Source organism: Mesoplodon mirus, assembly GCF_964341445.2.
Source record: "Mesoplodon mirus genome assembly, chromosome: 3".
NCBI lineage: Eukaryota > Metazoa > Chordata > Mammalia > Artiodactyla > Ziphiidae > Mesoplodon > Mesoplodon mirus.
The window spans coordinates 70,826,565-70,852,021 of record NC_138978.1 but is presented as its reverse complement, the minus strand read 5'-3'; the positions used below and the strand labels follow the sequence as shown (position 1 = coordinate 70,852,021).

At 33.9% G+C, this 25,457-nt stretch overlaps 1 protein-coding gene across 3 annotated transcripts in view; it reads left to right on the top strand.

The window, feature by feature from the left end:
• Positions 1-25,457, top strand: part of PIGK (phosphatidylinositol glycan anchor biosynthesis class K) — a 140,692-nt gene that overhangs the window by 62,218 nt on the left and 53,017 nt on the right. The gene's annotated exons all lie outside the window — the stretch shown is intronic.

Here is a 25,457-nt window from a genome sequence, read left to right as displayed (position 1 = left end):
ATTGCGAGAGACTGGTTGATTTAGAAGTATTTATAATGTTCTGCTTGTTTTCTTTTCTGTAAACATTTATAAAGGCACAATACTTTGTTGGGATTAAATAGTGTCTCAGTTAATAGCCACTTTCTTGAACTATATAGATGTGTATTTTCCTAGCCATTAGACTTTGTTATTTGGGATTGTTTAATGCTGTCTATTGGAAACTCATACTCCAGGGAACTTTTTGGATTGTCAAATGGTGGCATATAAATTACTTTTAATTTTGAAAATTTCAAAGATTTATAATTGAGCTTGTAAATGTTTTAGAAATAAATTAAAAAACTAGCAGTAAATTATTCCTTATGAAGATTTGAAATTGATATTATTATTAATTATTTCCTATTACGGATATTCAAAGTGTTGGATTTTTTCTTTTTCAATTTCTTGTATCTGTTAGCTTAAAAAATATTTTCTTGAGACAGCAGGTGATACCCTCAACAATATCACTTTTATTTATTATTTAAAATTTCAAATTACTTTTGTAAAATAGCTAAACTATACCTTAATACTTAGCAACTGAAATTGAAATTGAGCTACTATATGTTTTTTACCAAATTCATTTTGTAATTTCCCTTGAACTTAAGCTTGTAAGTACATGACCTGTAAGATACAAGATATACCTTCTCTTAATCGTCTGAATATTGCATTAATTTCCTTTAGAGATAAGGACTATCTTTATACTTCTGTGTTATTTTCTATTCTATCCACTTAACACAATATTAAATATATAATAATTGTGCAATAAAAATGATTTCAGTGGAATTCTACTAAGTTTTATTACATATTCTGGAAAGATGAAATTTTTGTCTCATAAAGTATCTCCATGTATTAGTTCAAAAGCAAAAATTGTTGGTGCTGATAATTATCTTCATTTATCTTTAATCAAGGAGAAAATTATATTAAGCATCAAAGCCAGATACCAGGCACTGTTTTTTGGTTTTGTTTTTTAAGATATTTTATATTGGAGTATAGTTGATTAACAATGTTGCGTTAGTTTCAGGTGTACAGCAATGAGCAGACACTGTTGAATTAGAGCACCCTCTAGTGTTTATAAATAAATTTTATTTAGAACATTGCTTACAGATGGTTTCATAATTACTGATATTTGTTATCCAGTTAATTTAGGAGGATTAAGTTCCCAACATGTTCCAGGAATGGATGATAGAAATATTATCTCATTATATATAGGTGCTATTTATATGCAAATATGAATGGCAATTGGATGTTTGTTTAGAGAAAAGTATTATATATTCTTGAGAGATCAGCTATTACAAAAAACTACTTTATTAAGGAAATTATGGGCTTGAATGTATATGTATTTTTTCAGATCTTAGGTTAAAAACATCAATACAGTTACTGTTATTAAAATTGGCAGTTAAACTTTTAAGAATACTGCTTTCTACATATATTAGGAAAATAACAACTCATTTGTCCAGATTGTCCATATTTCATATTTTGTGTATTAAACTAAAGTCAGATATGATGGAGAGCATTATTACATAAAATTGACTGAAGTAACTTTATGAAATAATTGGTGTTTTATGTGTCTTCTGACATATACATATTATATGAGTAAGGTACAGTCATATAAATACTTATATTGAGTAAGGTCATATCCTTACAGTCATATCCTTAGTAACAACAGTTGTTTCAACGTGTGTTTTACTTACTGTGTTTTTAATTTATTTACAAGAACAAATGAGGTAAAATAAGGACTGATTACAATAAGCTTGGCTTATATAACTTAATTCTAAACTGCTTTATCTGAGTGTGTATAGGTTGACTTTTGATAAATATGCAAACAGCCTGCCCTCAAAGAGTTGGACTTTCTGGAATATAGTAATAAGTCCATGTCAGCGTTACTCAGAGTACCCTAACTATTGATATATAGGGAAAATAGCCTTTAGCTTGAGAATGTAAAAATACAGGCACCAAAATGTAGAAGTGTAAATTCTGTAGGCATTACCTAAGAAAAAAATGGAATCTGGGACAATATGAACTGTAAATGCTCAACTTTTATCTTGGTTGTTAGATGACATCTTACCTAGTCTGACTTTTGCTTTAGGCTCTAAATTGAGGCACTTGATTCTATCTATTTTTTTGTTGTAATTTTATTCTGTTATACTAGAATTTCTTTCTCTAGGCAATCTTTAGCAACTGAAAATTTTGAATCTAACAGGAAATTTGAGGCTGGACTCTTCTTACAGATTTCTTATAGATAGAGAGGTGAAAATGGGCTAACAAGGTCAGTCTGTGTTTTGAACACCACAGTAGGACTCTTTCAAGGGCTCGGTAAGGAAGTCCCCACCTTATATAGGAGGTCAAAGATCAGACAGTTGTTGTCACAGAGATTAGATTTTGAGCCTTTTCCATGTGCTTCATGCTTTATATAACATATTATCTAGGACGGTTGGATTGTAAATAGTAGAATCCAACGTAAGCTAGCATTATTTCCTTAAAGATATTTATATATAGGTATTCTGTGTTTTATGGAACCCAAGGGCAGGCCTCAGTAAGGGACTGGAATCAGGAACCAGAAATCAGTCAGAAATGTGGGCAGTACTCCCTCTGTCTCCCTGTTCTAGTCTTTTCTTCCTCTGCTGCTCTGAATGTAGGGGATAGAATGTGTGCACACTACTCTTCTGGAAATTTATATCTGTTCTGGAGATTTATATCTGTTCTGTTCATGATAAAGCCCAGATACAGAATTAACTTGCTCATTCTCCATTTTAAGCTCCCCAGAGGGCTTCTTGATTAGCCCAACTTGAGTACTGACCCAGCTGGGCAGTAGTGGGGTCATTTAACACAAAATCATAGCTACTGGGGGGCCCATCCCATGTGGATAAGAGGAACCCTCCAAAAGGAAATTGGGAGCTATGCAGATACCCTCAAGGAAAAATTACATTAATCCCATTTAATTCACATAATTGCTTTATGAGGCAGGTGTAATTTTCCCATTAAATAGATGAGTAAAGTGAGGCTGAGAAAGGTTAAGAAACCTGCCTAAAGTCTACATCTAACAAATGGTGTAATCAAGATATGAATCCAGGAATGCTTCCTACCTCTAAAAAATATATATATTATTTTATTGTTTTATAATTACCCTGAGTTGTTTTCTTTTAAAAGGATATAAAATATAAATGATAGCACAATGAATTATCAGAAAGCAACTACTTATGTAACCACCAGAGAAAGAATTAGAACAATGCTGGTACCCTTACACCCCTTCTCAATCTCTACCCCCTCACTCCCCCTCAAAGTTAACAGTGATCCTGTCTCTTATGGAGTTTACTTTCTTGCTCTTCATCTTAGTTACATCACCTAAACGTGTATCCCTAAACGTTATGTTTTGTTGCTCTTGCTAGTACTATATTTTTGGAATTCATTTACATTGTTGTATGCAGCTGTGGTTTGTTCTTCTTTTCTTTTTGAGTTTAGTAAAATTACCCTTTTTAGTATATAGTTCTGAGTTTTGACAAATGCATACACTTGGATCATCACCACGCCAATCCATCACTACAGAAATTTTCCTTATGCTCCCTTTTCTCCAGTCTCTCCCTCATATCCCACTGATCTGTTTTCTGTCCCCACAATTTTGCATTTTCCAGAATGTCATATAGATAGAATCGTATATTCTGTACTCTTTTGAGTCTGGCTTCTTTTACTGCCATAATGCATGTCAGATTCATATCTGTTGTCATATTTATCAGTAGTTGGTTATCTTTTGTATCTCACCAATTGGAGGACATTTGTTTTTGCCCCCTAGTTTTTGACAATTAAATAAAGCCACTATAAATGCATACAAATATAAGTTTTCATTTCACTTGAGTAAATATAGCTAAGAGTAGGTTTGCTGGGTCATATGGAAGTGCATGTTTAACTTTATAAGAAACTTTCAAACTATTTGCCATAGTCAGTGTACCATTTACATTTCCACAAATAGTTGTTCCACATCCTTAATTACACTTGGTATTGTCTTTTTAATTTTAGCTATTCTAATAGGCATGTAGTAATATCTCATTATGATTTTAATTTGCATACCACTGATTGCTAAGGACATTGAACATCATTTCATGTACTTATTGGTCATTCATACATGTTTCATGAAGTGCCTATTCAAGTGTTTTGCTCATTTTTAAAAAATTGGGTTGTTTTCTTACTGAATTGTAAGATTTCTTTATATATTCTGGGTATAAGTCCTTTGTCAGATATTTGTAATGCAAATATTTTTTCTTAGTCTTTGGCTTGCCTATCATATTCTTTTTAGTTTGACTATTTGTTTACTTACTATGTCATAATATTGACATTCAGTCCAGTAATCCTCCACTGTAACAGCTCCTTTACTTTGCAGTGAAAATTGATTTGTATATTTTTTGCCTCTGAGTCCTTGTGGGATTTTTTTTTTATTATTCAAACAGAAAGTCACAAAAATTATAATCATCCTCATCAGTTCACTCAGTCCCATGTAATTAATTTTTTTTTCATCTTGATCTTTTGTTAGCACTTTTATGAATTCATCAATTTTCCATTAGAGTTCTGAAAATGCTTATTCATTCAGTTCAGCAATATAGTCAGTTACCAGAAACCTGTACTTGTCAGAGTCTTTTCCATGAATTCCTTGAAGATGAAACCCTTTTATAGGAACATTTTTGCGAAAGCATCAGAGTACGCCAAGAACTGTTTGTAAATGACAAAAGACTTAAAAATGACCACGGTTAAAGATTTGATGAAAGTTCATAATAATGCAATTGACAAGTAAATTTAGTTATTTCTGAGATATACATTTTAAAGTAATAACTAGAATTATGACTTATAACATTATACCAGAAAATATAACATTTTTAGAAATTTCATGTAATGTCTGAAACATTTATATTAACATATTTCCATACAAAAACCCAAATTAAGTTTAGTATTGTTTCTTTCTTTGTTTTTTGTTCTTTTATACTGCAGTTTCTTACTAGTCATCAAATTTATACACATGAGTGTATACATGTCAATCCCAATCGCCCAGTTCAGCACAGCACCATCCCCACCCCACCGTGGTTTTCCCCCCTTGGTGTCCATACATTTGTTCTCTACATCTGTGTCTCAACTTCTGCCCTGCAAACCAGTTCATCTGTACCATTTTTCTAGGTTCCACATACATGCATTAATATACGATATTTGTTTTTCTCTTTCTGACTTACTTCACTCTGTATGACAGTCTCTAGATCCATCCACGTCTCAACAAATGACTCAATTTCATTCCCTTTTATGGCTGAGTAATATTTCATTGTGTGTATGGACCACAACCTCTTTATCCATTCGTCTGTCATTGGGCATTTAGGTTTTTTCCATGACCTGACTATTGTAAATAGTGCTGCAATGAACATTGGGGTGCATGTGTCTTTTTGAATTATGGTTTTCTCTGGGTATATGCCCAGTAGTGGGATTGCTGGATCATATGGTAATTCTATTTTTAGTTTTTTAAGGAACCTCCATACTGTTCTCCATAGTGGGAGTATCAATTTACATTCCCACCAACAGTGCAAGAGGGTTCCCTTTTCTCCACACCCTCTCCAGCATTTGTTGTTTGTAGATTTTCTGATGATGCCAATTCTAACTGGTGTGAGGTGATAACTCATTGTAGTTTTGATTTGCATTTCTCTAATAAGTGATGTTGAGCAGCTTTTCATGTGCTTCTTGGCCATCTGTATGTCTTCTTTGGAGAAATGTCTATTTAGGTCTTTTGCCCATTTTTGGATTGGGTTGTTTGTTTTTTTAATATTGAGCTGCATGAGCTGTTTATATATTTTGGAGATTAATCCTTTGTCTGTTGGTTCGTTTGCGAATATTTTCTCCCATTCTGAGGGTTGTCTTTTCGTCTTCTCTATGGTTTCCTTTGCTGTGCAAAAGCTTTGAAGTTTCGTTACGTCCCATTTGTTTATTTTTGTTTTTATTTCCATTACTCTAGGAGGTGGATCAAAAAAGATCTTGCTGTGATTTATGTCAAACAGTGTTCTTCCGGTGTTTTCCTCTAAGAGTTTTATAGTGTCTGGTCTTACATTTAGGTCTTGAAACCATTTTGAGTTTATTTTTGTATATGGTGTTAGGGAGTGTTCTACCTTCATTCTTTTACATGTAGCTGTCCAGTTTTCCCAGCACCACTTATTGAAGAGACTGTCTTTTCTTCATTGTATATCTTTGCCTTCTTTGTCATAGATTAGTTGACCATAGGTGCATGGGTTTATCTCTGGGCTTTCTATCTTGTTCCATTGATCTATGTTTCTGCTTTTGTGCCAGTACCATATTGTCTTGATTACTGTAGCTTTGTAGTATAGTCTGAAGTCAGGGAGTCTGATTCCTCCAGCTCTGTTTTTTTTCCCTCAAGACTGCTTTGGCTATTTGGGGTCTTTTGTGTCTCCACACAAATTTTGAGATGATTTGTTCTAGTTCTGTAAAAAATGCCATTGGTAATTTGATAGGGATTGCTTTGAATCTGCAGATTGCTTTAGATAGTATAGTCGTTTTCACAATATTGATTCTTCCAATCCAAGAACATGGTATATCTCTCCATCTGTTGGTATCATCTTTAATTTCTTTCATCAGTGTCTTATAGAGTTCTGCATACAGGTCTTTTGCTTCCCTAGGTAGGTTTATTCCTAGGTATTTTATCCTTTTAGTTGCAATGGTAAATGGGACTGTTTCCATAATTTCTCTTTCAGATTTTTCATCATTAGTGTATAGAAATGCAAGAGATTTCTGTGCATTAATTTTGTATCCTGCAACTTTACCAAATTCATTGATTAGCTCTAGTAGTTTTCTGGTGGCATTTTTAGGATTCTTTATGTATAGTATCATGTCATCTGCAAACAGTGACAGTTTTACTTGTTCTTTTCCAATTTGTATTCCTTTTGTTTCTTTTTCTTCTCTGATTGCTGTGGCTAGGACTTCCAAAACTATGTTGAATGATAGTGGTAAGAGTGAACATCCTTGTCTTGTTCCTGCTCTTAGAGGAAATGGTTTCAGTTTTTCACCATTGAGAATGATGTTTGCTGTGGGTTTGTCATATATGACCTTTATTATGTTGAGGTAGGTTCCCTCTATGCCCACTTTCTGGAGAGTTTTTATCATAAATGGGTGTTGAATTTTGTCAAAAGTTTTTTCTGCATCTATTGAGATGATCATATGGTTTTTATTCTTCAATTTGTTAATATGGTGTATCACATTGATTGACTTGCAGATATTAAAGAATCCTTGCATCCCTGGCATAAATCCCAGTTGATCATGGTGTATGATCCTTTTAATGTGTTGTTGGGTTCTGTTTGCTAGTATTTTGTTGAGGATTTTTCCATCTATATTCATCAGTGATATTGGTCTGTAATTTTCTTTTTTTGTAGTATCTTTGTCTAGTTTTGGTATCAGGGTGATGGTGGCCTCATAGAATGAGTTTGGGAGTGTTCCTTCCTCTGCAGTGTTTTGGAAGAGTTTGAGAAGGATGGGTGTTAGCTCTTCTCTAAATGTTTGATAGAATTCACCTGTGAAGCCGTCTGGTCCTGGACTTCTGTTTGTTGGAAGATTTTTAATCACAGTTTCAATTTCATTACTTGTGAATGGTCTGTTCATATTTTCTATTTCTTCCTGGTTCAGTCTTGGAAGGTTACCTTTCTAAGAATTTGTCCATTTCTTCCAGGTTGTCCATTTTATTGGCATAGAGTTGCTTGTGGTAGTCTGTTAGGATGCTTTGTATTTCTGTGGTGTCTGTTGTAACTTCTCCTTTTTCACTTCTAATTTTATTGATTTGAGTCCTTTCCCTCTTTTTCTTGATGAGTCTGACTAATGGTTTATCAATTTTGTTTATCTTCTCAAAGAACCAGCTTTTAGTTTTATTGATCTTTGCTATTGTTTCTTTGTTTCTGTTTCATTTATTTCTGCTCTGATCTTTATGATTTCTTTCCTTCTGCTAACTTTGGGTTTTGTTTGTTCTTCTTTCTCTAGTTCCTTTAGGTGTAAGGTTAGATTGTTTACTTGGGATTTTTCTTGTTTCTTGAGGTAGGCTTGTATAGCTATAAACTTCCCTCTTAGAACTGCTTTTGCTGCATCCCATAGGTTTTGGATCATCGTGTTTTCATTGTCATTTGTCTCTAGGTATTTTTTGATTTCCTCTTTGATTTCTTCAGTGATCTCTTGGTTATTTAGTAATGTATTGTTTAGCCTTCATGTGTGTGTGTTTTTTACATTTTTTTCCCTGTGATTCATTTCTAATCTCAGTGTTGTGTTCAGAAAAGATGCTTGATATGATTTCAATTTTCTTAAATTTACTGAAGCTTGATTTGTGACCCAAGATGTGATCTATCCTGGAGAATGTTCCATGTGCACTTGAGAAGAAACTGTAATCTGCTGTTTTTGAATGGAATGTCCTATAAATATCAGTTAAATCTATCTGGTCTATTGTATCATTTAAAGCTTCTGTTTCCTTATTTATTTTCATTTTATATGATCTGTCCGTTGTGTAAGTGAGGTGTTAAAGTCCTCCACTATTATTGTGTTACTGTCGATTTTCTCTTTTATAGCTGTTAGCAGTTGCTTTGTGTATTGAGGTGCTCCTGTGTTGGGTGCGTGTATATTTATAATTGTTATATCTTCTTCTTGGATTGATCCCTTGCTCATTACGTAGTGTCTTTCCTTGTCTCTTGTAACATTCTTTATTTTAGAGTCTATTTTGTCTGATATGAGTATAGCTACTCCAGCTTTCTTTTGATTTCCCTTTGCATGGAATATCTTTTTCCATCCTCCCACTTTCAGTCTGTATGTGTCCCTAGGTCTGAAGTGGGTCTCTTATAGACAGCATATATATGGGTCTTATTTTTGTATCCATTTAGCAAGCCTGTGTCTTTTGGTTGGAGCATTTAATCCATTCACATTTAAGGTAATTATCGATATGTATGTTCCTATGACCATTTTCTTAATTGTTTTGGTTTGTTTTTGAAGCTCATTTTCTTCTCTTGTGTTTCCCACTTAGAGAAGTTCCTTTAGCATTTGTTGTAGAGCTGGTTTGTTAGTGCTGAATTCTCTTAGCCTTTGCTTGTCTGTAAAGCTTTTGATTTCTCCATCGAATCTGAATGAGACCTTGCCGGGTAGAGTAATCTTGGTTGTAGGTTATTCCCTTTCATTACTTAAATATATCATGCCACTCCCTTCTGGCTTGTAGAGTTTCTGCTGAGAAATCAGCAGTTAACCTTATGGGAGTTCCCTTGTATGTTATTTTTCATTTTTCCCTTGCTGCTTTCAATAATTTTTCTTTGTCTTTAATTTTTGCTAATTTGATTACTATGTGTCTCCACATGTTTCTCCTTGGGTTTATCATGTATGGCACTCGCTGCACTTCCTGGACTTGGGTGGCTATTTCCTTTCCCATGTTAGGGAAGTTTTCGACTATAATCTCTTCAAATATTTTCTCTGGTCCTTTCTGTCTCTCTTCTTCTTCTGGGACCCCTATAATGTGAATGTTGTTGCTTTTAATGTTGTCCCAAAGGTCTCTTAGGCTGTCTTCATTTCTTTTCATTCTTTTTTCTTTATTCTGTTCCGTAGCAGTGAATTCCACCATTTTGTCTTCCAGGTCACTTATCCGTTCTTCTTCCTCAGTTATTCTGCTGTTGATTCCTTCTAGTGTAGTTTTCATTTCAGTTATTGTATTGTTCATCTCTGTTTGTTCTTTAATTCTTCTAGGTCTTTGTTAAACATTTCTTGCATCTTCTCGATCTTTACCTCCATTGTTTTTCTGAGTCCTGGATCATCTTCAGTATCATTATTCTGAATTCTTTTTCTGGAAGGTTGCCTATCTCTACTTTTTAGTTGTTTTTCTGGGGTTTTATCTTGTTCCTTCATCTGGTATATAGCCCTCTGCCTTTTCATCTTGTCTCTCTTTCTGTGAATGTGGTTTTTGTTCCACAGGCTGCAGGGTTGTAGTTCTTCTTGCTTCTGCTCTCTGCCCTCTGGTGGATGAGACTTGATGGGAGGGACTGGTGGTAGGTAGAGCTGACTGTTGCTCTGGTGGGCAGAGCTCAGTAAAACTTTAATCCACTTGACTGTTGATGGGTGGGGCTGCTTTCCCTCCCTGTTGGTTGTTTGGCCTGAGGCAGCCCAACACTGGAGCCTACCTGGGCTCCTTGGTGGGTCTAATGACAGACTCTGGGAGGGCTCACACCAAGGAGCACCTCCCAGAACTTCTGCTGCCAGTGTCCCCGTCCCCACGGTGAGCCACAGCCAGCCACCCCCCCTCCCCCGCCTCTAGGGGACCCTCCAATACCAGCAGGTAGGTCTGGTGGGGTCACTGCTCCTTTCCTTGCGTCCCGATGTGCGCACTACTTTGTGTGTGCCCTCCAAGAGTGGAGTCTCTGTTTCCCCCAGTCCTGTTGAAGTCCTGCAGTCAATTCCCACTAGGCTTCAAAGTCTGATTCTCTAGGAATTCCTCCTTCCGTTGCTGGACCCCCAGGTTGGGAAGCCTGACATGGGGCTCAGAACCTTCACTCCAGTGGGTGGAATTCTGTGGTATACGTGTTCTCCAGTCTGTGAGTCACCCACCCAGCAGTTATAGGGTTTGATTTTACTGTGATTGTGCCCCTCCTACCATCTCATTGTGGCTTCTCCTTTGTCTTTGGATGTGGGGTATCTTTTTTGGTGAGCTCCAGTGTCTTCCCGTAGATGATTGTCCAGCAGCTAGTTGTGTTTCTGGTGCTCTCGCAAGAGGGAGTGAGAGCACGTCCTTCTACTCCGCTGTCTTGGTTCCTCTCCCTTGCCTGTCATGTTCTTAATGTCTTTTTTTGAAGAGTAGGAGGTTTAATATTGATAAAGTTCATTTATGTCTTTTTTCTTTGTGCTTAATGCCCTTTGTACAAGGATCTTTAAGCTAAATCAAGGTCATAAAGACTTTCCTTTATTTTCTTCTAGAAGTTTTATACTTTCACCTTTTAAATGTAGGCCTATGGTTTATTTTGAATTAATTTTTGAGTATAGTGTTAGGTAGGGGTTGAGGTTCATTTTTTTCCATATGGATATCTAGTTATTCCAGCACCATATATTGAAAAGATTGAATTCCTTATTGCATTATGTTGGTGCCTTTGTCAAAAATCACATGACCATGTATATATGTGTGGGTCTGTTTCTGGATTGTACTCTGTTGCATTGAACTGTGTCTCGTTTATACCGGTATTGCACTGTCTTGATTATTTTAGAATTATAGTAAGTCTTGAAATAAGATTGTATAAGTCCTACAAATCAGTTTTTCTTTTTTAAAGGTTCTTTTGACTATTTTAGATCCTTTGTTTCCATGTCTATTTCCTGTCTATTTCTAAAAAAAAAGAAAAAAGCCTACTGGAATTTTGATTGGAATTGGATTGACTCCATGTATTAATTTGTATAGACAAATTGTTGAGTATAGACACCTTACCAAAATTGAGTCCTCTATCCATGAACATATCTCTACATTTATCTAGATCTCCTATAATTTCTCTCTGCATTGTTTTATAGTTTTCAATATAGAGGTCTTCCACATTTTTCATTAAATTTATTCCTAAGTAATTTTGTTTTTCATGCTATTTTAAGTGATATTTTAAAAGTTTATTTTCCATTTGTTGCTCAAATATAGAAGTACAATTACTTTTTATATTGACTGTATTCTGGGATTTTTATTGATTCTGGTATTGATCAACTCAATCACAATCAAAATCCCAGCAGGCTTTTTTCTGTAGAGATTGACAGACTGATTCTAAAATTTATATGGAAATGTAAAAGACCTACTATAGTATTTATTATATCATTGAACATATGAATTTTAGTCTCTATTTATAATGTTTACTAAGAAAGTAAATCGAATGGAAATGTACATATTCAGTAGAAACATGTGTTTTGAAATTGGCCAAAATAGATTGTGAGGAATGTGAAACTTTGTGATCAAACAATTCGCTGAAAATTGTTCATAGTAAGTTGATATGATTATGAAACTTTATGAACCAAAGATTTGTCAAAATGGCTCAAACAGTAGTTGATAGGATTTCTTCCCTACTATTCTACATATTTTTCAAAGTGATAATTTACTCATTGGCATAATTCTATATTACCTTAGGCATGTTATTTGGCCATTTATTTTATATTGTTATTTATAACTGTTAGTTACAGTTATTCAGAAGCTCATTAAAGTAGAATTTCAGAGCATAAATTATATGTGGTTATTTGATTTATAACGATACCAAAACTGATGATTAAATTATCTATTTTGTCATTTTATATACACACAAAGTTTTTTTTTTAAATTGAAGTTTAGTTGATTTACAATATTGTGTTAGTTTCAGGTATACAGCAAAGTGATTTATTTATATGTACATATATATATTCTTTTTCAGATTCTTTTCCAGTATAGGTTATTACAAGATATTGAATATAGTTCCCTGTGCTATACAGTAGGAGTTTGCTGTTTACTTTATATATAGTAGTGTGTATCTGCTAATCCCAAACTCCTTTTCTATCCCTCCCCACCCCCTTCCCCTTTGGTAACCATAAGTTTGTTTTCTATGTTTGTGAGTCTGTTTCTGTTTTGTATTTAAATCAGTTCATTTGTATTATTTTTTAGATTCTACATATAAGTGATATATGATATTTGTTTTTGTCTGACTTACTTCATTAGTATGATAATCTCTAGATCCATCCATGTTGCTGCAAATGGCCTTATGACAGAGTAATATTCCATTATATTTATATAACACATCTTCTTTAACCATTCATCTCTTGATGGACATTTAGGTTGTTTCCATATCTTGGCTATTGTAAATAGTGCCACTATAAACATAGGGATGCATGTATATTTTCGAATTAGAGTTTTTGTCTTTTCTGGGTATATGCCCAGGAGTGGGATTGCTGGGTCATGTGATAACTTTATTTTTAGTTTTTTAAGGAACCTTCATACTGTTCTTCATAGTGGCTGCACCAATTTATATTCCAATAAACAGTGTAGGAGGGTTCCCTTTTCTCCACACCCTCTCCAGCATTTATTATTTGTAGACTTTCTGTTGATGGCCATTCTGACCAGTGTGAGGTGATACATCATTATAGTTTTGACTTGCATTTCTCTAATAATTAGCAATGTTGAGCATCTTTTCATGTGTCTGTTGGCCATCTGTATGTCTTCTTTGGAGAAATGTCTATTTATGTCTTTTGCCCATTTTTTGATTGGGTTGTTTGTTTTTTTTGATATTGAGCTGTATGGACTGTTTGTATACTTTAGAAATTAATTCCTTGTTGGTCTCATCATTTGCAAATATTTTCTCCCATTCAATGGGTTTTCTTTTCGTTTTGTTTATTTCCTTTGCTGTGCAAAAGCTTTTACACATAAAGTTCTGATTCTTATAGTTTAAAAATAATGTGTTATGGGCAGATTTTTTTTAACACAATTTATTTCACTTTGTACAGTTAACAAAAACATCCATTGATTTGGTTTATGACTTTTAAGATATCAGTGTGTATAAATAGTATAGCAGAATATAGTATATCCTTTTGTGTAAGTAAAACGTTTCTTTATATAAATTAGTAAATATGTTGACTAGGAATAGTAATTTCTAACTAGTGTTTATTAATATTTCAAACTGTATCAAAGCAAAGATAATTTTAATTTAAACACTGAACATATAGAACCTAAAATTTTTAAATTTTGAAAAATCTAAAAATGACATGGTGTTATTTATAAAAAGTAGAACATTAGGACTTAATCCACTGTGTTTAAGGAATAAAGTTCTGAAGTACATGGAAAAGTAGGTTGTGAGACTTTTTTTTTTTTTTTTTTTTTTATGGCTCACCGGCCCAGCTGCTCCACGGCATGCAGGTTCTTCCCAGACCGGGACACGAACCTGTGTCCCCTGCATTGCCAGGCGGACTCTCTACCACTGCACCACCAGGGAAGCCCGGTTGTGGGACCTTTAAGGTTTCTTTTAACTCCTTGATTCTATGTTCTGTGACTCTTTTAATCTCACTAATTGTAATATTGTTGCTCTGTCCCACTAAATTAAGGTTTAGTGTCCTAAATGAGTTAAATCAACTTAATGTCTATTATCTGATGTTATAGAGGGTATTACAGAATAATAATCAAAGGCAGGGTCATTGGAATCAGTTTGCTTCTGAATTAAGAGCCTCTGCCATTTACTAGCTGTGTGCCTCAGGCAAACCACTTGATTTCTTTGATTCTCAGTTTCTTCGTCTGTAAAACGGGAATAATCATTCCACTTTATAAGGTTATTAAGATAATTAATATCCATTTTGCTCATAAATCTCTTCTAGAAGTGCTCAAATACAGTAAAGTGCTCAATAAATGTTAACATTATTGAGAGAATATATCACATGTACTGATAAACATTATTGCTAGAATTCTATTTTTAGAATTCTAAATTTTTTGTTATTTGTAAAAATTTTTTTTGTCATTTGTAAAAATTATTTATTCTGCTTTTATTAATCTAGTATTAGAAAGGAGGTAGGTATTTCATATCTGTAGGTTTGTCATTTGGAGAAGTGCTGTAAAGAATTGGGAAATTGTGTTTTACCAGAAGATGGCAGTAGAATTACATATTTGTACATATGGAACTTTTTTTTTTTTTAATGCTATAGATTGGGGTAGGTTGTACTTTCAAATAAATCACGGTATTTGTTTCTTTAGACCATTGACAGGAGGAAAAGACTTGATATTGAATTGTCAGTTTAAAAAAGTATGGTAAAAAAATTCTCTCTATATGTAAGTTGTCTTGCTTTAATAAACATAGTTCTATGGAATTTTGGCTATAAACTAGGTAAATCTACAGGATCTTTCTGAATTGCTACGTTTCTGGCATATTTTTAGGAATTAATTTATATGTTATAACGTACTTAAGAAATTAAAGGGTCAGAAAAAATCTTAAGATGTTTGTGAAGATTATGATTAATTAATAATAAGGCTAAAACAGTTCTTATTTATAATTTATCAGTGGGGAAAAACTGGATTCAGTTTTTTAACAACTGATTTATATACAGCACTTTAGGATTGAAGCTGTTAAGTAAAGCAAGAGGCAAAAGACACTTACATTAATAATATAAAGCTGTAATCCCATTTCAAAAATTGCCACTTTTGTTGAAATCATGGTATACCTTGTTACATGGTTTCCAAATATTCTACAGGTGAGGTATTGCCTAATTGTCCCTTCTGGTGCTACATGGAACCTTTAAGACAGTCTTACATAGGTAGAAAGAGTATGGAGATGAATGGACTTGTATTCAAGTTTTGGTTTGGTTCCTGGCTTTACATCTTAAAGCACATTACTTTATCTGTAGAAGGGTGATCTACCTTCAGAGTTATTTTGAGGATTGGGGATAATGTATATAAAATGAGCATACTTTGTCAATGACTTTTTAAGAGCGTGCCATGTAAAACTCATCACAGCCACACTGATGTCTCTTCTCCAGTGCAAAAGATACAGTGGAAGTGTTGCCATCTTTATTTGATGTACTATAGCTCTGTTTATATAGCTTGATTTGCATTTTTACCTGCCATGCCACATTTTGCCCATTATGACAGGAATTATTGTCAGGTTGGCCTTCCTATACTTACTCATGTAGTTGATTTTTTAAAAACTCTATTTTAGACTGTACTGTACACTTATTTCATTGTGTTTTTATCTCACCAATAATTATCTTATAAGTACTAGTTCATTATTGAAGTCTATTAGTGTTTCAGTATACTTATTCTGATAACATAATATTAGTGTATCTGTAGGTTTTATTGTGGGGGAAAAATGAACCTGGTAAGGGACAGAGCCATGAGGTCTTTACTAGCAATATCCTCATGATTGATAACAATTTTGGGGCACAGCTATTAAGTTTATTAGACTACTGTGATTTTTCTCAGGGGTATTGGATGATTTGACATTTCATGACAATTTTTTTAAAATAAAGCCAAACTGTACCTAAAAACTGCAAGTAAAGTCATTTATGTGATTTTTCATTAAATTGGTATAACTTAGTAAATATTAAAGTATTTTTTTTGTAAATGTAATAGGTAATTTCCTACAAGGTGGCAGAAAATTAAGAATGCTTATTTTGGGCCTCCCTGGTGGCGCAGTGGTTGAGAATCCGCCTGCCGATGCAGGGGATACGGGTTCGTGCCCCGGTCTGGGAGGATCCCATATGCCGGGGAGCGGCTGGGCCTGTGAGCCATGGCCGCTGAGCCTGCGCATCCGGAGCCTGCGCTCCGCAACGGGAGAGGCCACAACAGTGAGAGGCCCGCATACCGCAAAAAGAAAAAAAAAAAAAAAGAATGCTTATTTCAAAATTGATTTTCTCATAAAAATAAAAAGCAGGAGACTTTAAAAAAATTGTTTGGTTTTTTATTGTGTCCTGGTAATATAAATAGTAGTTTAATATTTATGTGAGAAAGGGAACATATTATATTTCTTCATAAACATTTATGGACAATTTTCATTTGAGCTACAGATTACATTAATCTATTCAACGTTGACTAACTCTATTATTCTTCATCTTTGTCTGTTTCAAATTTATGTATATGAAGTTCTTGTCTTATTCAGTAATATTCCAGACTTTGCTCTTTAGTTTGATGAAGTTGCCATATATTATTCTGAAAGTACTTTCACTAAGAGAAGCATGCAGTTGATATTGTTAGGGAATATCTTTTTTCAGTGAGATTGATCAACCTCATTTTAACTTCAATATTGAGAACTTTTCTTTGTTCTTCATCTGATGGGATCAGTTTCTAATGTTAATATTTTCTAGTATGATTTCTCAAAAGTGAAAAACAAATGAAAATTAATGAAATACAAGAGTTCAGAGGATATGATCTCAGAATATCTGAATTTGTCACATGATAACTAAGTGAAGATGCTGGCTGAGAATTACTTTGCACCACACTGAGTAGTGGATAGATATAGTTTAAATGGTCTGAACGACTTTGCCAGTGGTGAGCAATTTAAACTAAGTTGTATTAAAGTTAGTGCTTTATATAATTTTTAATATGTTTATTTTGTTATACCAAATATATGTGTATTAAGAGTATGATCTTGAGAGATGGAGTAGGAACATAATATTTTAGATTTCTATTAGCTAATTTAAGGATTACATGCTTTAGGAAGAGTATTTTGCACTTTTGCTTTAAGGTACTGACACAGGTAACAATGAGTTATATGATTAGACATAAATTATTAGTATAGGCAATCTCTGGCTTAGAGGTGTCACCCCCAGTTTCTGTTGCTTACAGTAGGAGTTGTAATTGCTCTAATTGCTTTGCATAAACATGATGTATACATTTAAAATTTTATATTCAACGTTAGGGAAAGCTCTAACTTATGCTTTAAAAAATAACCGATATTCATAATGATTTCTCTTTAGTGTGTTAAAACACTGTAATACATGTCATCTAAATCAATGAAAATGATTAAAATACATCTTGTATGCTTTTAATGTTAAGGGTAGTTTTTTTTTCCCTAACTCTTAGAAAATTAGGCACAATAAAACCTTGGGTATCCAGAAATTAGGTAACTTCTAATAATAAAGAATACATGAAAGTTGCCAGTGAGTTGGCTCTGAATATGAGAAATTCCATTTTTACCTTAGATGTAGAAACACAAACTGACTTCAAAGGCCATTGGCATTCATAGTTTGAAATTTCATCAGAAGGAAACATTTCTCAATAAAAGAATACCCTATAATATTCAGAAATAGATATAACATTGCACTTTTTCCAGGACAAGAAATTAATATAAATGAGTTAGAGAGGTGGTTTGAAGTTAACAATAAGGAACAATTATTTGACTTCACTTTCGGAATTGTTGCTGACTAGATGTTTCTGAAAAACTCTTCTGTTATAAAAAACCTAGAAGCTCTATAAATTACAAAAAAATCACTTTTAAATACATAACTGAGCTACCAAGAAAGTAGTTGTGTGGAGACAAACACCATTATTTGATGAATGGCATTTCTGGCTTTTCCCAGATTGAACTAGAACTCTTGGCACCTCCTTATTAAGGAAAAGGGGCTCACAGGTTCAACTTCCCATAATGTTTTTAGATAGTCACAGCTGGTGTTCCAAACAAGCACCTTCCCTAAGCAGCTGGCAACAAGTTCAGACTCTTTGTCTCCCTTTGCAAGACCTGCTTAACCTTACTATAAAGAGTATCAGTGGGCTGGGTTGCTCTCCTAGAGCCAATCCATGATGTGTCCAGTGCACCTTAATCCAAACATGCCTTTTCAGAGGACGATGTGCTTTATCCTGCTGCAGCCTTTTTTATCTGTGAGGCAGAAAGTATTTGCAGGAGCCCACTGCTAAACAGTGGCTCTCAGTACAAAGGTCTACTTTCTTCAATGATAGGAAAATCTCTTGGAGAAAAATTTGGATTTAAGGAGCTAAAATCCAAGTGGTAAGTAAACATAGAAGGCAGGGCTCCCTATAATTACTGCTATAGAAATCTAGAATTCTCAGTTACCATAGTTTTGTGTGAGGGTCAAGACAAAAGGCTGCAGTTCCATTTGTGGATAGGTGGGCTTAAGAAAATAACTGTCAGCTTAAAATTGATTACCCAGCTAAACTATCATTAAAGAATGAACAAAAATAAGGACATTTTCACATATAAAAAAGCTGAGAGTATTTTGAATCAGTACATGCTTACTTAACATCTAAAGGGATCACTTCTTAAAGAAGGCAAAGGAGCCAGAAGAGAGAGGTCTGATTACAAATTAGTGAAAATGTGAGTAAATTTAAGCAAAAACTGAGTATACTTTATAATTATGATAGTAGTGATGATGATAATTATTTGAGGGAGTAAGATAAGTCAAAGTACTAATGTTTTTAATAGCAATATTATGTAGAAAGGAGAAGAAGTCATTGGTTTTGAAGAATTCTGAGGTTTTTTTGATGGGGGGAAGAAGAAGAGTAAGTTTTAGTAGCTATGGACAGTAAGGTAAGTATGCATTTTACATTTTAAGAAGGACCACTGAATGACTAGAAACAGAAGAAATAAGATACAAAAAACAGTGCAGGAGAAAAAATGGAATTAGAAAACATCAGTGAGGAGGCAGCAAAGAAGTGAAGGTGAAATGGAAAAAACAGGAAGAGTAGAAATTGCGAAGTAAGAAGACAAATAATTATGTTGCTTACAACAGTAAATTTAAGTGAATTAATCTTAGTTTAAAACAGAGATCATCAAATTAGGATAAAAAGAAATCTAACAGACAGAAAACCTAATGACATTGCATACTGAAAATCAAAGGATTACCAGATAACCGCTAACAAAAAGAAAGCTTGTATAGTTATATTAATATTAGATAAAGTAGACTTCAGGAAAAGGTATTACTAAGCATAATGAGGGCAACTAATGGTCAAAGGTTTAACTCATCAGGAAGATAAAAGCATGTTAAGCTTTTAATTACCTAATAACAGAGCCACAATATATTTTTTTAAAATTTATATACTTAAAAAAGAGTTTGATAAATTCACCATTGTAGTAGAAGATTTCAGTGTCACATCAGAAATTGATAAAAGATTCCCCCAAATGTTTTGAAATTGAAGATATGAGCAACATGATTCAGTGACGGATTCAACAATTAGAGAATAAACATTCTTCTCAAGCCCAAACATAATGATTTAAAAAAACTGACCCATAGTTGGCCAAAAAGCACATCGTAACAACTGTGAAGTGTTTGTGGTCTTATGGAGCATTTTTTTCTGATCACAATATAATTGTTAAAATCAATAACAAAAACAGCTTATTTTATGTATTTTATTGTTTAAAATATATTATGTGGAAAGTTAAAAACACACTTTGAGTTATTCTTGGAATAAATAAAAATAACAATGAAAATTTTAAAAATACTTAGAATTGAGTGATAATGAAAAAAATTTTTTTAATATCTTATTTTTATTTTTAAAAATTTATTTATTTTTGGCTGCATTGGGTCTTTGTTGCTGCATGCGGGCTTTCTCTAGTTGCGGTGAGTGGGAGCTACTCTTCGTTGTGGTGCGCAGGCTTCTCATTGCAGTGGCTTCTCTTGTTGTGGAGCACGGGCTCTAGGCACGTGAGCTTCAGTAGTTGTGGCACGCAGGCTCAGTAGTTGTGGCTCATGGGCTCTAGAGCGCAGGCTGAGTAGTTGCACACTGGCTTAGTTGCTCTGCGGCATGTGGGATGTTCCCGGACCAGGGCTTGAACCTGTGTCCCCTGCATTGGCAGGCAGATTCTTAACCAGTGTGCCACCAGGGAAGTCCTGAAAATTTTAAACATCAAAAGTAGTAGGATATAGTTTCTGATTCTGGAATGATGAAATAATTTGCAATAGGTTTATGATCCCACTAAGAACAATTGGAAAAGCCAGACAAAAATAACATTTTTAAAGATTTCAGAAGCAATGTGGACTGAGAAGGTAAAAATCTAGATTTGGGAGAACTTCTCAGAGATGAACTGAAAATCTATAGCCACTTTTCCACTGAGTTAATTTACTGATTCTGGGAGTAAGCCAAAGGTTGAGAATCTGGGTTTGGTGCAGGCAGTGGGTCATGCATTGCTTGTGGATAGAGAAATCAGCAAAAATTTTGGTGATTGTGTGAGGCTAGAGTGGTACAATTGTCACTCAGTCAGAAATCAGTTTCCCTTTCAAGGTATTTGCCTCAATCACATGACCAATTTCCTTTTCAAAATATTTGCCAAATTCTGAAGCTAAAGGAAAGCTAACTGCTAAGCAGAAGACTTCTGAAAACAAGAGCTGAATTTACTAGTCTTGCAATTTCTGAAGTGATAGAGATCTTCAGGATGTGAGTCTGAAGAATATGCCAGGTCAGAGTTGACAGTCCTGGAGATGGTGGTGAACTGACACTGACATTTTCCAGCTACTTTCCCTTTGGATACACTTACTGATTCTGGGTGCAGCAAGAGCAAAGATCAGCACACTATAGCCCGTGGGCCAGGTCTGGCCTGCTGCCTGTTTTGTAAATAAAGTTTTTTTTGGAAAACAGCCAGAATCATTCCTTTATTCATTTACATATTGTCTGTGGCTGCTTTCATGCTATAATGGCAGAGTTGACTACTTGTGATAAAGACTGTTCCGCCAGAAAGCCTAAAATAGTTACTATCTGGCCCTTTACCGAAAAACGTTGTTCACCTCTGTATTAGAGGAATCTGGGCTTGGCCTCTGATAGAGGGTCACTAATGAGGACAGAGTGACCAGTACAGCTTGTGGCAATTCAGTGGGGCTGGAGTGCCTAATTCTGAAGCTATGCAGGACAACAGGACAAAGATCTAAGCCAGAAACCTCTGAAAAGCATAGTGGAATTTTCTGCATTCTGTCTGTGTTGAGGGGACAAAGACCTGCCAGGCTTCAATTTAAAATCTTGAAGGGCCTCACCATAAGAATAGGGTTAAATTAAAGATTGAATTGAGTTTTGTCAAAATTGTAAGGCAGTCTTAATTCAGCTCAGTCCCTGATTGAATGGAAGTGATCAGATCACCACTCTCTAAATATGTAGCAGAACACTTAGATGGATCTTCTCAGATGGAAAAGTATTGTCAGTAGGTTTTTTTTCCCTTTAAACAGTTGTGCGCTGTGTCCTGTACACAATCAATAAAAAATTACTTGGTGCATAAAAGGGAGAACATTATGACTCTATTACCAAGAGAAAAACATAAACAAACAGAATATAGAAGCAGACCTAGAAGTGATTCAGAACTTGGAGTTAGTAGAAAATAGCCTTTAAAATACCTATTTTTAATATGTTCAAGAAAATAGGGGAAAAAATATTGAAAACAGTTGAAAAGTTAGGGAATTTACCAGAGAATATGAGTATGTCTAGAACATTGAAGTGAACATTCTAGAATTGAAAAATATAACATCTGAATTGAATAACTCAATGATTGGCTTAACATCAAATTGGATACATCAGAAAACAGCATTAGTGTACTTAAGGCAATTCGATAGAAAAAAATCCAAGCTGAAGCACAGAAAGAAAGAAAAGAAGGAAGGAGAGAAGGAAGGAAGGGAGGGAGGAAGGAAGGAAGGAGAGTAAGGGATGTAATTAGATTCAGTAAAATGACGTAATGTGTGTAAATAGTGTCTTAAACTAGAGGAAAGATTGAAAATAAGGAAGCAACAATACATAAAGAGATAATGAGCAAGACTAATGAAACATATCAAATACATCAGATTCAATTAATTCTACTAATCCCAAGCAGGATGAATATGAAGGAAACCACATCATAGTCAAAATGCTGGAAAATCATAGACAAAGAGAAAAATCTTAAGAGCCCACCAGAGAAGAAAATGCACAGTACCTTTAATACTGACATAAACAGTGGAAGCCATAAAACAGTACAATGACATGTTTAAAGTGCTGAAAGAAAGAAAACTTCTAACCTATAATTCTATACACAGCAAAAATATCTTCCAAAAATGAAGGTGAAATAAAGATGTTTTCAGACAAACAAAACAATTTGTTGCCAGTGCACCTGAACTAAAATAAAAACTAAGTGGAGTTCTTCAGCCAGAAATAAAATGATCCTAATGGGAAACACAGAAATTCAGTAAGGAATGAAGAGAACCAGAATAGGCATATGCATCATTTAAGATAATTGAATATTAATGGGACAGAAAACAAAAATAATATGTTGAGTTAAACAGTATTTGTATAATTAAAATATATGACAACAACAGTGCAAAAGGCAGAGTTAGGATAAGTGGAATCAAAGTGTTGCAAAATACTGTTCTTATTGGAGAAATGATAAATGTGATACATTTGATTAGATTAACAAGTCAAAGTTTGATGTTATAATGTCCAAGGTAACCACTATAATAATGGTAAATATATGTGTAATTACCATGTTAATAGAGAAAAAAAGGATTAATAAAATATTTGGTTAATTTAAAAGAAAAAGGAACATCAAATAGATGGGAAATAGAAAATAGATAGTAATAATAAATCCAGTTGTATCAGTGACTAAATTAAATATAATTAGACCAAATACCCTCTGTGAAAGAGTAAGGCCGTCATACTAAATTCAAAACAAAACCCCAAAATGTGCTGTTTACATGATGCATTTTCTATATAAGGCTATAAAAATCACTTGGAATGTGGCTGAAGTAATACTTACCAGGGATTTAGGAAAAAAGTAAGTAAAAGAAATAAATTAAGCCTTCAAGTAAAAGAATTTGCTTTTTTATCAATTGTAAAAAATATGTACCTTCTGTCAACAAACTTCAAACAGCAGTAGGCTTAGATAGTTTTTACCTGTGACATTTACCAAACATGTGGAGCTGACATACGAACAGAATAAACAAAGAAAGCATGCTACCTAACTCATTTGGTGGAACTAGCTGATTTTGAAACCAAAACTACACAAGGAGAGTATGAAAAAATAATAGAGCCAACCTCTTTATGATCACAGATGTACAAATCTTAAATAAAATCCAAATCAAATCCTGTAATGTAAAAATAAAAATACTTCATGACCAAATAGAAGCTATCTTAAAATTGCAGGAATGATTTAGGGTTAGAAAATATATTAATGTATTTCATCATATCACTACATTAAATGAGAAATATTTTGTAATTGTTTCAGTAGATGAGAGAAAGCATCTGATTAAAATTTATCAATCATTAATGATTAAAAAAAAGCAACATGGCTTAGCAAACTAGAAATAAAAGAGAGCTGCCTTGACTTAATAAAGGCCATATATCTAAAGCAAGCAGAAAACATTATACTTTAGGGTGAATCTTTAGCAACATCTCAATGAAAGTCAGACGAGATAAGGATGCATATTATATTTCCATCTATTCATCATTGCACAAGAAGTCCCAACTAATGCGAGAAGACAAGGGAAAAATAGGAGGCATAAGAACCAGGAAGAGGCAAACTTTCCCTGTTTTTTTACAGACCATGTAATAGGAAATCTAGGAGAATCTACCATTTAATAATTATTAAACTTAATAAGTTGGGAAATAGGAGTGGGGAAAGATGTCATACAAAACATAGCTAAGAAAAGATTAATAAAAATTACTGCAACAAAATTAAAATACCATATATAGTAAAAAAGAAAAAAATACAAAGTTAAAAGAGAAACCCTGGGTGAAATTATTTGCAACATGTATGTCAAAGAATTTCTATCCAAATTATATAACTCTGCACATTGATTTTTTTTTTTTTTAAAGACAACCCAATAGAAAAATGACCAAAGGAAATACAGTTTGGAAAAGAAGAAAGACTCATGTCCAGTGACCATTCAAGTATATTTTTAAAAGGGAAATGTAAATTAAAACAATGAGATACTGTTTCTTGTAGAAACAGTGGCAATGAGGGAAATGGGAACTTACACATTTCTGGTGGCAGTATAAATTGATGCAGCCCCTTTGGATAGTAATTTGGTTGTTACTAGCAAAATTTAAGATGTGCATAATAACTTATGACCTTGCAAGTCCACTTCTAAATAATTACTCTAGAACAGGGGTTGGCAAACTTCTGCTGTAAAAGGCCAGCTAGTAAACATTTTAGCCTTTGTAGGTCAAATGGCCTCAGTTGCAAATACTCTGGCTACTGTAGTGCAGAAGAAGTCATGGATAATACATTAACAAATGAATGGGCTCAAGTAAAACTTTATTTACAGACACTGAAACTTGGATTTTATATAAGTGTCATTTGTTATGAAATATTATTCTCCCTTTGATTTGTTTTTGCAACCATTAAAAAAATGTAAAAACCATTCTTAGCTTACTGGACATACAGAAACAGATGATAGGCCAGATTTGGCCTGTGGGCTATGGTTTGCCTGTTACAGAGCATATCTTGCACATGTAGACAAAGTAGCCTGGATGGATATTTTTTGCAACACTATTTCTAATAATAAATAAATGAAAGCAGATATCCATCCATAATGGAATGTTTAAATAAAATGGAGCATTTTCATATTATACCATATAACTATTAACAGTAATGAGCTAGATTGGTAATCATATTGAGATGCTTGGATCTCAAAAACATATTAAATGAAAAAAAAAAAAACCAAGTGGCTGAATTATACATATTATTTATTTATTTATTTTTTGCTGGGCCTTTTTTCCCCTTACAGTTTTATTGAAATATAATTGACATACAGCACTGTGTACATTTAAGGCATAATGATTTGACTTTACCACAATGTTTAGTGAACATCCATCATCTCATATAGATAGAAAAGAATAGATAAAGAAAAAATATGTTTTTCTTTGTGATGAGAACTCTTAGTATTTACTCTCCTGACTTTCACATATAACATATAGCAGTGTTAACTATAGGTTAACAGAGGTTTGTAACTAGAGGTTTGTACCTTTTGAGCACCTTTATCCAATTCTCCCACTCTCTACCCCAGCCTCTGGTAATAACCAATCTGATCACTTTTTCTGA